Genomic DNA, 15,205 nt, shown 5'->3' on the forward strand with positions numbered 1-15,205 from the left:
CCCTAGAATGAAAAGGACATCTTTTTGGGGTGTTAGTTCTAAAAGGTCTTGTAGGTCTTCATAGAACCGATTAACTTCGGCTTCTTCAGCAGTACTGGTTGGGGCATAGGCCTGGATTACTGTAATATTGAATGGTTTGCCTTGGAAACGAACAGAAATCATCCTGTCATTTTTAAGATTGCATCCAAGTACTGCATTTCGGACTCTTTTGTTGACCATGATGGCTACTCCATTTCTTCTAAGGGATTCCTGCCCACAGTAGTAGATATAATGGTCATCCGAGTTAAATTCACCCATTCCAGTCCATTTTAATTCACTGATTCCTAGAATGTCGACGTTCACTCTTGCCATCTCCTGTTTGACCACTTCCAATTTGCCTTGATTCATGGACCTAACATTCCAGGTTCCTATGCAATATTGCTCTTTACAGCACCGGACCTTGTTTCTATCATTGGTCACAACCACAACTGGGTATTGGTTTTGCTTTTGCTCCATCCCTTTATTCCTTCTATAGTTATTTCTCCACTGAGCTCCAGTAACATACTGAGCACCTACCGACCTGGGGAATTCCTCATTCAGTAGCCTATCATTTTGCCCTTTGTTACTGTTCATGGGGTTCTCAAGGCAAGTATACTGAAGTGGTTTGCCATTCCCTTCTCCAGGGGACCACATTCGGCTGTGGTCCATGTGATTAGATCAGCTAGTTTCCTGTGATTATGATTTCAGTTTGTCTGCCCTCTGGTGCCCCCTAGCAATACCTACCGTCTTATTTGGGTTTCTCTTACCTTGGTCGTGGAAAATCTCTTCACAGCCGCTCCAGCAAAGTGCAGCCGCTGTACCTTACCTTGGACGAGGGGTATCTCCTCAAGGCCACCCCTCCTGACCTTGAACGCGGAGTAGCTCCTCTCGGCCCTCCTGCGCCCGCGCAGCCACCGCCTGTTGGACGTGGGGGAGCTCCTCTCGGCCGCCGGCCCTGGCCTCAGGCGTGGGGTAGCTCCTCACGGCCGCACCTCTTTGCGTGGTTCGTTGCGCCGGGGCCGGAGTCTCTCGCGTCGCGTCTGCGCCGCCGGGGCCGGCGTCTCTCGCGTCGCGTCTGCGCCGCCGGGGCCGGCGTCTCTCGCGTCGCGTCTGCGCCGCCGGGGCCGGCGTCTCTCGCGTCGCGTCTGCGCCGCCGGGGCCGGCGTCTCTCGCGTCGCGTCTGCGCCGCCGGGGCCGGCGTCTCTCGCGTCGCGTCTGCGCCGCCGGGGCCGGCGTCTCTCGCAAGAAAATTAGAGATTCCAAGGGAACTTTTCATGCAAAGATGGGCTCGATAAAGGACAGAAATGGTATGGACCTAACAGAAGCAGAAGATATTAAGAAGAGGTGGCAGGAATACACAGAAGAACTGTACAAAAAAGATCTTCACGACCAAGATAGTCACGATAATGTGATCACTGACCTAGAGCCAGACATCTTGGAATGTGAAGTCAAGTGGGCCTTAGAAAGCATCACTACGAACAAAGCTAGTGGAGGTGATGGAATTCCAGTTGAGCTATTTCAAGTCTTGAAAGATGATGCTGTGAAAGTGCTGCACTCACTATGCCAGCAGATTTGGAAAACTCAGCAGTGGCCACAGGACTGGAAAAGGTCAGTCTTCATTCCAATCCCAAAGAAAGGCAATGCCAAAGAATGCTCAAACTACCACACAATTGCACTCATCTCACACGCTAGTAAAGTCATGCTCAAAATTCTCCAAGCCAGGCTTCAGCAGTATGTAAACCGTGAACTCCCAGATGTTCAAGCAGGTTTTAGAAAAGGCAGAAGCACCAGAGATCAAATTGCCAACATCCGCTGGATCATGGAGAAAGCAAGAGAGTTTCAGAAAAACATCTATTTCTGCTTCATTGACTATGCCAAAGCCTTTGACTGTGTGGATCACAATAAACTGTGGAACATTCTGAAAGAGATGGGAATCCCAGACCACCTGACCTGCCTCTTGAGAAACCTGTATGCAGGTCAGGAAGCAACAGTTAGAACCAGTCATGGAACAACAGACTGGTTCCAAATAGGAAAAGGTGTACGTCAAGGTTGTATATTGTCACCTTGCTTATTTAACTTATATGCAGAGTACATCATGAGGAACGCTGGGCTGGAAGAAGCACAAGCTGGAATCAAGATTGCTGGGAGAAATATCAATAACCTCAGATATGCAGATGACACTACCCTTATGGCAGAAAGTGAAGAGGAACTCAAAAGCCTCTTGATGAAAGTGAAAGAGGAGAGTGAAAAGGTTGGCTTGAAGCTCAACATTCAGAAAACAAAGATCATGGCATCTGGTCCCAGCACTTCATGGGAAATAGATGGAAAAACAGTGGAAACAGTGTCAGACTTTGTTTTTTTGGGCTCCAAAATCACTGCAGATGCTGATTCCAGCCATGAAATTAAAAGACGCTTGCTCCTTGGAAGGAAAGTTATGACCAACCTTGATAGTATATTAAAAAGCAGAGACATTACTTTGCCGACCAAGGTCCGTCTAGTCAAGGCAATGGTTTTTCCCGTGGTCATGTATGGATGTGAGAGTTGGACTGTGAAGAAAGCTGATCGCCGAAGAATCGATGCTTTTGAACTGTGGTGTTGGAGAAGACTCTTGAGAGTCCCTTATACTGCAAGGAGATCCAACCAGTCCATTCTAAAGGAGATCAATCCTGGATGTTCATTGGAGGGACTGATGCTAAAGCTGAAACTCCAATACTTTGGCCACCTCATGAGACGAGCTGACTCACTGGAAAAGACTCTGATGCTGGGAAAGGTTGGGGGCGGGAGGAGAAGGGGACGACGGAGAATGAGATGGCTGGATGGCATCACCGACTCTGTGGACATGAGTTTGAGTGTACTCCGGGAGTTGGTGATGGACAGGGAGGCCTGGCGTGCTGTGATTCATGGGGTCGCGGAGAGTCGGACACGACTGAGCGACTGAACTGAACTGAACAGATATTTATTGGAGAAGGCAATGGCATCCCACTCCAGTACTCTTGCCTGGAAAATCCCATGGATGGAGGAGCCTGGTGGGCTGCAGTCCATGGGGTTGTGAATAGTCGGACATGACTGAGCAACTTCACTTTCACTTTTCACTTTCATGCATTGGGTAAGGAAATGGCAACCCACTCCAGGGTTCTTGCCTGCAGAATCCCAGGGACGGCGGAGCCTGGCGGGCTGCCGTCTATGGGGTCACACAGAGTCGGACATTACTGAAGCGACTTAGCAGCAGCAGCAGCATGGTCATTTATGGCCACATTTAGGACTGGAGATGAGCCATGAAATGTGTCATTAGCTACTATTGAGTGTGGGGAGTGGAAATGACCATGCATCCTTTTTTTTCTAACTTGGAGCAAATGATCTAAGATGCAGAAATGCGTGACGTCCAGGCTTGCCTCTCGCCCCTCACGGTCACTCCCTGTTGGCGCAGTGGATGCACGACACCTTGGTGTACACACAGCCAGTGGTGGGAACACCTGAGAGATCAGTTCCGAGAAAATGCAAAGACTAGACAGCGAATCCTCTGAGAAACTAGAAAACCCTGCTCTGCCTCGCCTCACCCCAGACCCTGTGGTTAGGCGAGGGAAAGCAGTTTGCTTGCTGATATGGCCAGCCTAATATGGCTCATCATCTTTTCTTTCTTTCTTTTCTGTTTGTAGGCAGTTTGGAAAGCTTCCCGGGTGATGATCTATTTGTCTTTCCAAACAGCACCTCACAGGCTGAAGAAATAGGATGGGTGTGAGGGAAAACAAACTTGTGAGCAGGGTGGAATTTTTCCTTCTCTGCGTTAGCAGATTCCTCGGTGTCTATTCAGAGGCTAAAGACAAGATCCTGCCTGTTAACCAAGTTTCAGCAAACACACAAATCAAACACGTCTCTGTCTACAGCCTGAGGGGCAGACCTGTGAGTTTGTTGCTGTCCAGGGGCTTCACGTCAGCCCTTGATTAAGAAAGGGGTTCAATCCAGGAGGAATTCCTTGGCAGCAGAGTGAAAGCATCGTTTTTTCTCTTCTCATTGCTGCGTTCATTTTAACTCCTCTCCAGATGTTTTCTCTCTACCATGTTGGGGGAGGTGATGGATTCAGAGGAGCTAGAAGAGGAGAGGAAGAAATGAAGCGACTCGTCCAGGAGACAGGCTCATAAGACAGACAGGATGTAGGTCTCTTGTTTGTGTGGTTCTATTTCTAGACCATGAGGGGGAGGAGGAGGAGGAGGTCTGAATCGAGAAATGGTGCCAGGAGTTGAGATGCAGTGTCTCTTCGTGGTGATGGAGGAGGCACAGAGATGCAACTAGTTGCAAAAACATCTTTAGCTTTTTCTCGCACACAAAGAAAAAAGTAATTCTTTCTGGTGGGAAATGTGTTTGAATTCCCAAGTTAAATACGCAGAAAGATTGAAAGCATAAAACTGAAGAAAGCAGGAGAGGGAAGAACTCCCAAGATGCCTATTTATTCGTGAGCAGAAGGAGAATAGGAGATGAGAAATACATTTAATACACCCTCTAAACAGCATATGTGTCTTCACTGGGTCGCATGCTTTTTAGGTTAAATTGTTTCTCCTAGAAGATACCCTGAAATCCAGATCCTAGCACCAGAGGAGGTGACCTTATGAGGAGAAAGGGCCTTTGCCGATGTAGCCGAGTTACAATGAGGTCACACGGGGGAAAGTGGGCCCTGATACAATGTGATAAGCATGAGTGCTCAGTCGCGTCCTACTCCTGGGGACACCATGGATCCTTGCCCATCAGGCTCCTTTGTCCATGGGATTTTTCCTGGCAAGAATACTGGAGTGGGTTGCCCATTTTCTCCTCTACGGGATCTTCTTGACCCAGGGATCAAAGCCACATCTCCTGCATCTTCTGCACTGCAGGCAGATTCTTTACCGCTGAGCCACTGGGGAAAGCCCAGTATGGCAGATGGGTGTCTCTAAGAAGAGAAGAAGACACACAGGTAGGGTGTCAGGTGACCAGAGCAGCAGCGATTAGGGTGATACAGTGCCAAGCAAACACCAAGGGCCAGGGCCACCACCAGGGGCTCGGAGGAGGGGAGAGAGGGCTCCACCCAGAGCTGCAGAGGGAGCCCAGCCCTGCTGACAACTTGCTCTGGGACTTCTGGCCTCCAGAACGGTCATGGAAGACATTTCTACCATTTTAAACCATCGAGCGTGTGGCATGTTACCACAGCAGCCCTTGGAAACTAACACAGAGCTGAAGGAAATATGCCCAGAATAGGACACTGTTTTTACAGTAAAAAGATCTGCAACAAAGCTAGGAAGATTACCTGGTGGGTGCTGAAAACAACTCTTCACCGCTCCTGGGGGAGGAAAGATCAATATTACCATGTTGAGGCTGTTGATGAAGCTTTTGTGCTAAAATCTCTGATCAAAGCCTCGTGCTCTACATGTGTAATTTTAGAACCATGTTATTTTGAAAATGAAGTGGACTGAAGAGCGCATCCAAGCCCTTGCAAAATGTGCCCTAATTAGAGTTAAGGTCCCGAAGGGTCGCTTCACCCCTGGTCCTGCTCCTGCTATTTCTGCCTCTTTAACAAGGGCAGGTTCACTGTGATCCGCACCAGACACTCAGCCTCGGGACATAAAGCTGTCATGCAGCATGAACATGAAGGAGCCTGCTTTCCCCAGCCAGTGAGAACAGGTCTTCCCAAAGCTTGAGCAGACTCACCCAACTTCATGTTTGCTTGTGTCTTGATCAATGATTCGAAGAGCTGACATGTTTGAAAAGACCCTGATGCTGGGAAAGATGGAGGGCAGGAGGAGACGGGGGCGACAGAGGATGAGATGGCTGGATGGCATCACCCACTCAATGGACATGGGTTTGGGTGGACTCCGGGAGCTGGTGATGGACAGGGAGGCCTGGCGTGCTGCAGTCTATGGGGTCGCAAAGAGTCAGACAGGACTGAGCGACTGAACTGAACTGAACTGATCAATGATTCTAAGTCTCTACCGCTTCTATCCCTGGGTCAGAAAGAGCCTAGGAGAAGGGGATGGCAACACACTCCAGTATTCTTGCCTGCGAAACCCCATGGCTGGAGGAGTCTGGAGGGCTGCAGTCCATGGGGTCACAAAGAGTCAGACACGACTGAGCTCAAGTGCACAACTAGCAATTATTTTTCTTAAGAAGGAGAACACGACCCGGGTGAATTTCAGTGGAAAATGCGTTTTCAGAAGGCTGTTGTCTAGCTTATAATATCCTAACAAAGACTTAGGCAATGGGCCATATAAACAGCAGGACCAAGCATACCAAGCTCCCACCAGACAAGACAGCCGATGAGGACAGTGGGCCCCGCCCTCAGACTCCCAAGGCACCAGGTCATCTCTCTGCCCACTGCTGTCCTGGTCCTGAAGGCTGTGGCTGCTGCCTGGGTCTCCTGCCTTTAGTCTACGACAAGGCATCTGGGTGTGTGAGCCCGGCCTCAAGTGAATCTCATGGAACTGGTTGCACAAGTAGCATGTAATTGAACGGCAACTTCTTAATACCTCAAAATATTTGTATTCGTAACTTTATAACAATAAGACATCTGTTGTGAAATAAGAAAAAATAACAATAAATTATTATTATACCAGTAAAAATTATTAATCATATAAATTATTATTATACCAGTAAATAATCCGGCATCACATAATGTCCTACTTTGTAAGAGCAAGCTGGAATGAGAACACAGGTAAAAATTACAAGACCTTTTTAATTCTGGGGTTCTTCCAATGAGATGATAAACTCCCAAAGGCAGAGAATATGTCCCAGCCTTCCTTTCTCTCTCTGAGGACACCTGAGCCTGTGTCTTTGTACCACCTGTGCGAGTTGAATGCCACCCCCCTGCCCCCACCAGGAACATCCTGAAACACACAAAGTGATTGACAGGACACTGTGGGAGCCGCAGGTCATAGAGGGAGGTTGGCCGCCAACACCCAGCAGCCTGATCGTCTCTTGTGGACAACTCCAGCCCAGTGTGTCGGTTGGTTTCATTTCTATTGTAAGGTGTGGATACCTAGCCAGGAGAAAGGAGCTTTAAAATTAGGTGCGCTCTGACTTGTCTATCTTTCCAGATTTTGAACTTCTTGAAGAATCCAACTGCATTTTCTATTGCTAAAATTTCCAAGTGCCTTAGCTCACTGCCATTCACTCAAGGGGAGACACTTTACATTTCATAGGAAGAACAAAACTAGGTTATAAATAGCTCACAGCATGGTTTATGGATATCTTTTAAAACAGTGCTCTCCATCCGCAAGCAATATATGCTGGGAACCAATTAAATGCCCTGTGCAGCACTTCCTGGGTGACTGGAATTTATTCAGAAAAATCATCACTGCTTTTGTGATTACTCAAACCTTCGGGACACAGATCAATTCCAGAGTGAATTCTGTGAAGTGCATGGCAGACAAGGCCCCCTCTGATCTCAATGTGTCATCTCACAGGGATCATGCCTGCAGACAGCCACAAAAAACATTGAGGGTGGCTTGCAAGCTGAAAAAACATCGGCTTGCTCGGAGTATGTTTGTGAATTGTATCTGAGTGCAAAATGTCATAAAGAAAGCATGACATTTCAGGAAGAGCTGGACCCATCATACCCAGTGTCACTCGCAAAGAGTCTTTCCCTAGTTTCTTTTGTCTTAACGAGTGATTATACAAGGCTCTAAGCTCAGACTCCTGGAACTGATTGCTCGCAATGCATCTGCCTTGTTGTCAGAGGGCATCACACAAACATATATAAAATGGGAAATTATAAACAAAGATAGTCTTTGCAAGACAAATTTGTTTTTATTTAAATTTACACACCTTTTTATTTAATCTTTTTTACACAAAACTATTATGTAATTATAGAACAACTTAAGACAGATAAGCAAATAAAATGTCAAAGTACTATTAATACTATAAGTACTATTAATACAGATAAGCAAATAAAATGTCAAAGTACTATAAATTATCAAATTTATTAGTCACAGTTAACATTTAGCTCATTTCCTTCTATTACATTTTAATTACATATATTTATACATTCTCTATGTTAATAATTATATATTATATATAATTGTATCTATTATATATTTACATTATTATATAATACAAATGCTGTTTTATTATTTCTATGTATACATGCATATAGTTTTATTTATTTTTTACACATCTGTATATGGATAGGAGGATTTCCCAGATAGTATTAGTGGTAAAGAACCTGCCTGCCATTGCAGGAGACAAGAGACGTGGGTTCGATCACTGGGTCAGGAAGATTCCCTGAAGGAGGGCATGGCAACCCAGGCTAGCATTCTTTCCTGGATTCCACGGACAGAGGAGTCTGGTGGGCTACAGTCCACCAGTCACCAAGAGTCAGACACGACTGAAGCAACTTAGCATAGCACAGCACATGTGGATAAGATTGTCATGTTCTTTTTAAGTTATCACTCAGTTTCATATGTAACTAAATACTATTTGAAAATATGGCAGAATGTTCGTAATATTTCATAATTTGATCATTTTTCTGTGAAGTGAACATTTGATATTGATATTGACTATCCGAGGGTATTCTGCCTTGTTTCCAAGCTTTTAGCATCATATATCACTTTGGATGAACAGCCTTAATCAAAATGTTTGCTTGTATAAACTTTTATTTAGATTTCTTGGTAAGAGATAATGAACATTTTAGAAAAGAGAGAGAAGAGAGAGAAAAAGAGTGTATCCCCCAAATTATTCACCCTCCCCCTAAACATCTGATTTTTCAAAAAGTATATGAAATAACTCATTTTATTCTAACCTTTCTGAAATTGAATATTACCATTAAAACTTTTTTCATAATCTCTCAAGCAAGAAAGTTATAGTTTTGTTTTAATTTTAGTTTAATTATTAAGCTGAACAATTTAAACAGTTTTATTAATCATCTGGAATTCCTCTACTCTAATAGTCATGTTATAATTATCTTTCTGCTAAATTTTAGTATTTTTCTTATCCACTTATGTGGATTCTTTTATAATAGTTTATTGTCCCTCTTATATTTATTGTAATTATGTTTCTTATTTGCACTTTTAAAATTAGGTTTGTGTTTAACATCTTCAATTCATATTTACTGTTTATGTTCTTCTTTTGTATTTCACGTTGATTCAGATTTGAGAAGTGACTGATTTCAGGGTCATAAATATGTTTTCCTATAATTTTATATCCATTCTCTGGTTTTTATCTTTTCATAAAATTATTTAATGTATTAGAATTTCAGTGTTTCTTATGAAGTGAAGCTCCAAAATTCAAATTTATAATATCAAAATTAACAAAGAAAGTGAACCCACAATCTGATTTCTATGTAATTGTACTTAAAACTCATAAGTGACTTTCCATAAACACAGATCTACTCTTCCTATTTTTCAATGGAACAATATTTTAAACAATGGGATCATTTTGAAATGTAAGAAAAACAAATGTAAACTATAAAATTCCTTTTAACAGACAGGATTAAAGGTAAAGTGAGATTTAATATGGCTGGTAGCCATCTCCTCTCCCTACCAACTGAGTGTTGAGACCAGAGAGCAAATCTGGTGAGACTGATCTGAAAATACCACCCTATCTGGCGAGGATGTGACTTTTTAAAACCTACAAGATTAGAGTAGTAAACTCACATGAGTAACGTACAGCTGCAAAGATTAATGCCACTGCTGTCCCTTCAGCTAGGCTGTCTCCTCTGCTGATGGCATTTGTGTAGGCCTGGCCGGCTCTGATGAATAGTTTGCAATAATAGCAGGTGGACCGAGTTAATCAAAACGGCCACATTTATGGTAGAAGTAATCCCCAAGGGCTGTTTAATTGTCTGCATGTCTGAATGTTCTGATATGACTTTTTTTTCTCTTGCCATCTTAAACAATAAAACTCAATGTGAGGAAGTAGAGGCGGGGGCAGAAAGTAGGGTAAGAACCACACGGGTCTGAAACCAGGACAGCTGTCTCCGTCGACGATGCCTCTAACAGAAACCAAAGATAAACCACAAGACAGCGAACGCTTATTGTCTCTTATTTGGTGTCCCGTGGCTGAAATATGCAGTGTTTCTGATGGGTATATTTGTGGAGCTTTTTCAGATAAAGAGAATCGTGTAAGTTAGGGCTTTTCTGCCATAAATATGATCTGGCATCGACACACTAGGATCTTTTTGTGTCTACATGTAGCTCATGCCCAGGCCCCTGGAGGGCACGTATGCCATGGAATTTTTTGCTGGGCTTTCAGTGCTCTGGAGGATTTACATTAGTGAGACAAATGGCTAATTCACTACAGCCAAATGTTGCACATTTCATGATTAAAGACAAGCCTCCCAGGACTGGACTTCATTTATTTCTCCCACAGTGAAATATGTGTGGATTTATATTTTTTTCATTACTATATAAATACAAGCAGTTTATAAAATGCTGGAGAAATTATTGAAGTGAAATCTCCCATTCCAAGACAATGAAAGGAATTTTCCTGTTTTTTTTTTTTTTTTTTCTTTTCTTTGTAAAAGCACAACTCATTTCATGCTCAGTCGTGTCCGACTCTTTTGTGACCCCATGGACTGCCTTTTCTGTCCATGAAATTTTCCAGGAAAGAACACTGGAGTGGGTTGCCCTTTTCTCCTCTAGGGGATCTTCCTGACCCAGGGATCAAACCCGCGTCTCCTGCATTTTCAGGCTGATTCTTTACCTCTGAGCCACCTGGGAAGCCCCTACAGCATTAGCCACCATATAATGATGTAATGGAAATAAAAAGATCTGTTTAATTGCATTACTTAGAAAGTGAAATGAATAAAATTCAGCACATCCACTCATTTAGTCAGCTGGAGTTAAACTCTCGCTTTCTGAAAATTAAAGGCTACTGGGTAAATTTGTACGGCTAATTGCCCCAAGTTACTGCAATGTTTGGGGCTTCCCCAGTGGCTCAGTTCATAAAGAACCTGCCTGTCAATGCAGGAGACACAGAGGTGTGGATTCAAACCCTAGGTGGAGATCCCCTGGAGAAGGAAATGGCAACCCACTCCAGTGTTCTTGCCTGGAGAATCCCATGGACAGAGGAGCCTGGTGGGACATGACTGAGCACACAGGACACAGGACAGCTGTGTTCATTGCAGCGCTGTTTACCAGTTCATGGAAGCAACTTAATGTCAATCAACAAATGAACGGGTAAAGATGTGGCACATATATACCATGGAACACCGCTCATCCATAAGAGGAATAAAGCAGTGCCATTTGCAGAGACATGGGTGGACCTAGAGGCTGTCACACAGAGTGAAGGAAGGCAGAAGGAGGAAAGCAAACATCGTATAATATTGCTTATACACAGAATCTAGAAAAATAGTACAGACGCACTTACCCGTGAAGCAGAGATAGAGACAGATGTAGAGAACGAATGTGTGGACAGCAAAGAGCGAAGGTGGGGTGGGGCCAGCTAGGAGACTGGGAAGCACACGCATGCTCGACTGTGAATGAAACGCAATTGATGAGAGCCTGCTGTCCAGCACGGCGAACTCTACTCAACACTGTGGCGACCTAGATGGGAGGAAAATCTAAAGGGGGGATATATGTATACTATATATATATTGAAAAAAGAGGGGATATGTAAATGATTCACACTGCTATTCAGCGGAAACTAACACGGCATTGTAAAGCAACTGTCCACCAGTCAAAATCGGCAGCGATGGCATCGGATCATAACATCAAGGCTGCTGGTTCAGCACACATGATTATGCTGCAAATTCTCCAGGCTACCAAACTCTTCATTTGTCTGTTCACCTACCCCAGGAATTCTTTAGTGACTCCCTTGTGCTTGCTCCCAGGAATCAGGAATTCAGTAGTTCACAAGACAAAGTGTGAGTTTCCTGGAACTGACTGTGAAAGGCAGCCGTTAAAAATAGAACTCTATATTTCCTCCATCGGAATGCTTTTGTACCTTTATAAAAAGTCTTCAGGGCATATTTACAGGGTTCCATTTCCAAACTCCAATCTGTTCTGTTGGTCTGTGTGTCCCTCCCTTCATCAATACCATGCAATTTGATTTTAGCAACTATAACTCTTGGATTCAGGTAGAGTAATCCCTCCTCTTTATCCTTCTTTTTAATAGTTATAGCTTAGATTAATTTAAAGTTTTTATCCTTTCCTAATATATATGTTTAATATCATAAAATTCCCTCTCAGCATCGTTTTAACTGTATCCCACAGATATTCCAGTTTCTTCAACTTATATATATAGCTTTTAGAATAATCTTGTCTATAAGTAACTATACAACATTTTACTAGGATTTTGGAAGAAATTAGTTAAACCTATGTTTCAATTTCAGGAAAATTGTTACCTTCATTATGTGAGGTTTCCCAATCAATGAACAAGATATATATCTGTGTCCGCCCAGATATTTAGATATTTGATTGCTTTAAACCGTGTTGTATAGTATTTAGCATACAAGTCCTATATCTTCATTTACACATTATTATTTCATTTTGTAAATGACCATCAGTGGTATTATATTTTAAATTTAAGCCTAAGTGCTCATTACTAGTATATAAAAATTCTACTGAATTTTGAATATTTATATCCTACAATCTTGCTGAAAATATATTACTTCTAGCAATATTTAGGTAGATTTATGAAGGCAATGGCAAGCCACTCCAGTACTCTTGCCTAGAAAATCCCATGGATGGAGGAGGCTGGTAGGCTGCAGTCCATGGGGTCACTCAGTTGGACAGGACTGAGCGACCTCACTTTCACTTTTTACTTTCACGCACTGGAGAAGGAAATGGCAACCCACTCCAGTGTTCTTGCCTGGAGAATCCCAGGGACAGGGGAGCCTGCTGGGCTGCCATCTATGGGGTCGCACAGAGTCGGACATGACTGAAGCGACTTAGCAGCAGCAGCAGCAGCATTTGGTTTATTCTCAAAAATAATTATGTAATCTGAAAAGAGGAAATTCTATTTTCTTCTTTAAGATCTGTATGCCTTTTACTTATTTACTTATTTAGCTCACTGGCTAGAACTTCTGGCTAAAACAATGTATTATTTTGAACGATGGTAGTATTAACAGATATCAGGGTCTTCTTCCAGACCTCAATAGAAATGAATTCAAGGTTTTATAGTTAAGTACAATAGAAGCTATAGTTGTTTTGCAAGTACCTTTATTAAACTGAAGAATTTTACTCATATTTTTCTAAGGGCTTTTATCATGAATGGGTGCTTAATTGTGGATTTATCCTTTTTAAGTACTATGAATTTTTGCTTTACATCAGTTCAGTTCAGTTCAGTTGCTCAGTCGTGTCCAGCTCTTTGAGACCCCATGGACTGCAGCACGCCAGGCTTCCCTGTCCATCACCAGCTCCCGGAGCTTGCTCAAACTCATCTCCATTGAGTCAGTGATGCCATCCAACCATCTCATCCTCTGTCGTCCCCTTCTCCTCCTGCCTTCAATCTCTCCCAACATCAGGGTATTTTCCAATGAGTCAGTTCTTCACATCAAGTGGCCAAAGTATTGGAGTTTCAGCTTCAGTATCAGACCTCCCAATAAATATTCAGAACTGATTTCCTTTAGGATGGACTGGCTGGATCTCCTTGCAGTCCAAGGGACTCTCAAGAGTCTTCTCCAAACCACAGTTCAAAAGCATCAATTCTTTGGCGCTCAGCTTTCTTTATGGTCCAACTCTCACATCCATACACGACTACTGGAAAAACCATAGCCTTAACTAGATGGATTGTTAACAAAGTAATGTCTCTGCTTTTTTTGTTTGTTTTAATATGTTTTTAGGATTACTGAGTGTTCCTGGCTGATTGACCCTTTCGTCATTATATAACATATAACCCCCACATTTTTGGTTTAATGTGCTCTTTTTCCTTCCTGGTGTTCTAAGTGTGCTTAGTATTTTTAAAATTATTTATATTGGGGAACTGCTTTTAGCTATCCTTTTATGTCAGGTCTTCTGACAAAAACAAAAACAAAATTCTCTTTATATTCTTTCTTCTGAGAATATCTTGATTTCTCCTTCATTCCTTAAGGACATTTTTACTGAATGTAAAGCTCCGATTAATAGTTGTTTTCTCTCAGCATCTGAAAAGTAAGCTACTTTCTTTTGGTCTTTACGGCCCTTGGTGAGACCCACTGTCATTTGATTTGTTTTTTCTGCAGATAAATTGCTATTTCTCAATCACTGATTTCAAGATTTCTTTTTCTTTGTCTTTTGTGCCACGTATTCAATTATAATAAACCTGAATTTGTTTGAGTTCCTCTGGTTTGAGTTTCACCTAGCTTCTTGCATCTGTAGTTTTCTGTCTTTTACTATATGTGAGAAGTTCTTTGCCATTATTTTTTAAAGTATTTTTCAGTCCCTCCCACTTCCTCTTCTATTTCCAGGACTTTGCTGGCATGAACGTTGTTTTGTTACAGTCCCACAGGTCCTTGATGTTCGTTCTTTAGCTCATTTTCTCTCCGTTGCTCAGACTGGATACTTTCTAGTGTTCTGTCTTCAAGCTCGACAGTTCTTTCCTCTCTCACCTTGCTGCAGGTTGAATGTGTGCCCCTCAAAAGCCTCATGTTGAAGCCCTCGCCTGTGACTGTTCATGGACATGGGGTCTTAGGGAAGCAAAGTCACATGAGGTCGTACGGGTGGGGTCCTGCCCCAAAGGCCGTAGTGTCCTTATGAGAAAGGGCCCCAGAGAGCGCCTCCCGCTCCTCCCTCTCCCTCTCCTCCTGCCACCCCTGTGCGTTTGCACAGAGGACAGGCCATGCGAGAACGTGAACAAGAAGGCAGCTTTCTGCAAGCTGAAGAGAGAGGAGGCCTCTCGAGAAAAGGAAGCCGCTGAAACCTTTATCTTAGACTTCCAGCCTCCAGGACTGTGGAACATAGATCTCCACTGTCAAAGCCGCCCAGCCTGTGGTACTGTGTTTGGGCGGCCTGAGCAGACGGAGACACCCCCCTCCCTGCCGCTGAACCTTCTGTGGACTGGTTTATTTCAGCTGTGGCGCTGCGCCTCGTGCTGACGAAGAATAAGCATCCACTGAAGCAGGGAGGAATAAAATCCATGAGTGAGGCGAACTCGCCACGTCAGCGTCAGCTATTATGCAGCTTTCATCCAGGACAAAAAAAGAAAATTCATGGTGTCACGTCAGCGTCAGCTATTACGCAGCTTTCATCCAGGACAAAAAAAAGAAAATTCATGGTGTCACATCAGCGTCAGCTATTACGCAGCTTTC

Source organism: Moschus berezovskii, chromosome 10 (genome assembly GCF_049115385.1).
Source record: "Moschus berezovskii isolate FMDL1 chromosome 10, NW_MosBer_1.0, whole genome shotgun sequence".
Lineage (NCBI taxonomy): Eukaryota > Metazoa > Chordata > Mammalia > Artiodactyla > Moschidae > Moschus > Moschus berezovskii.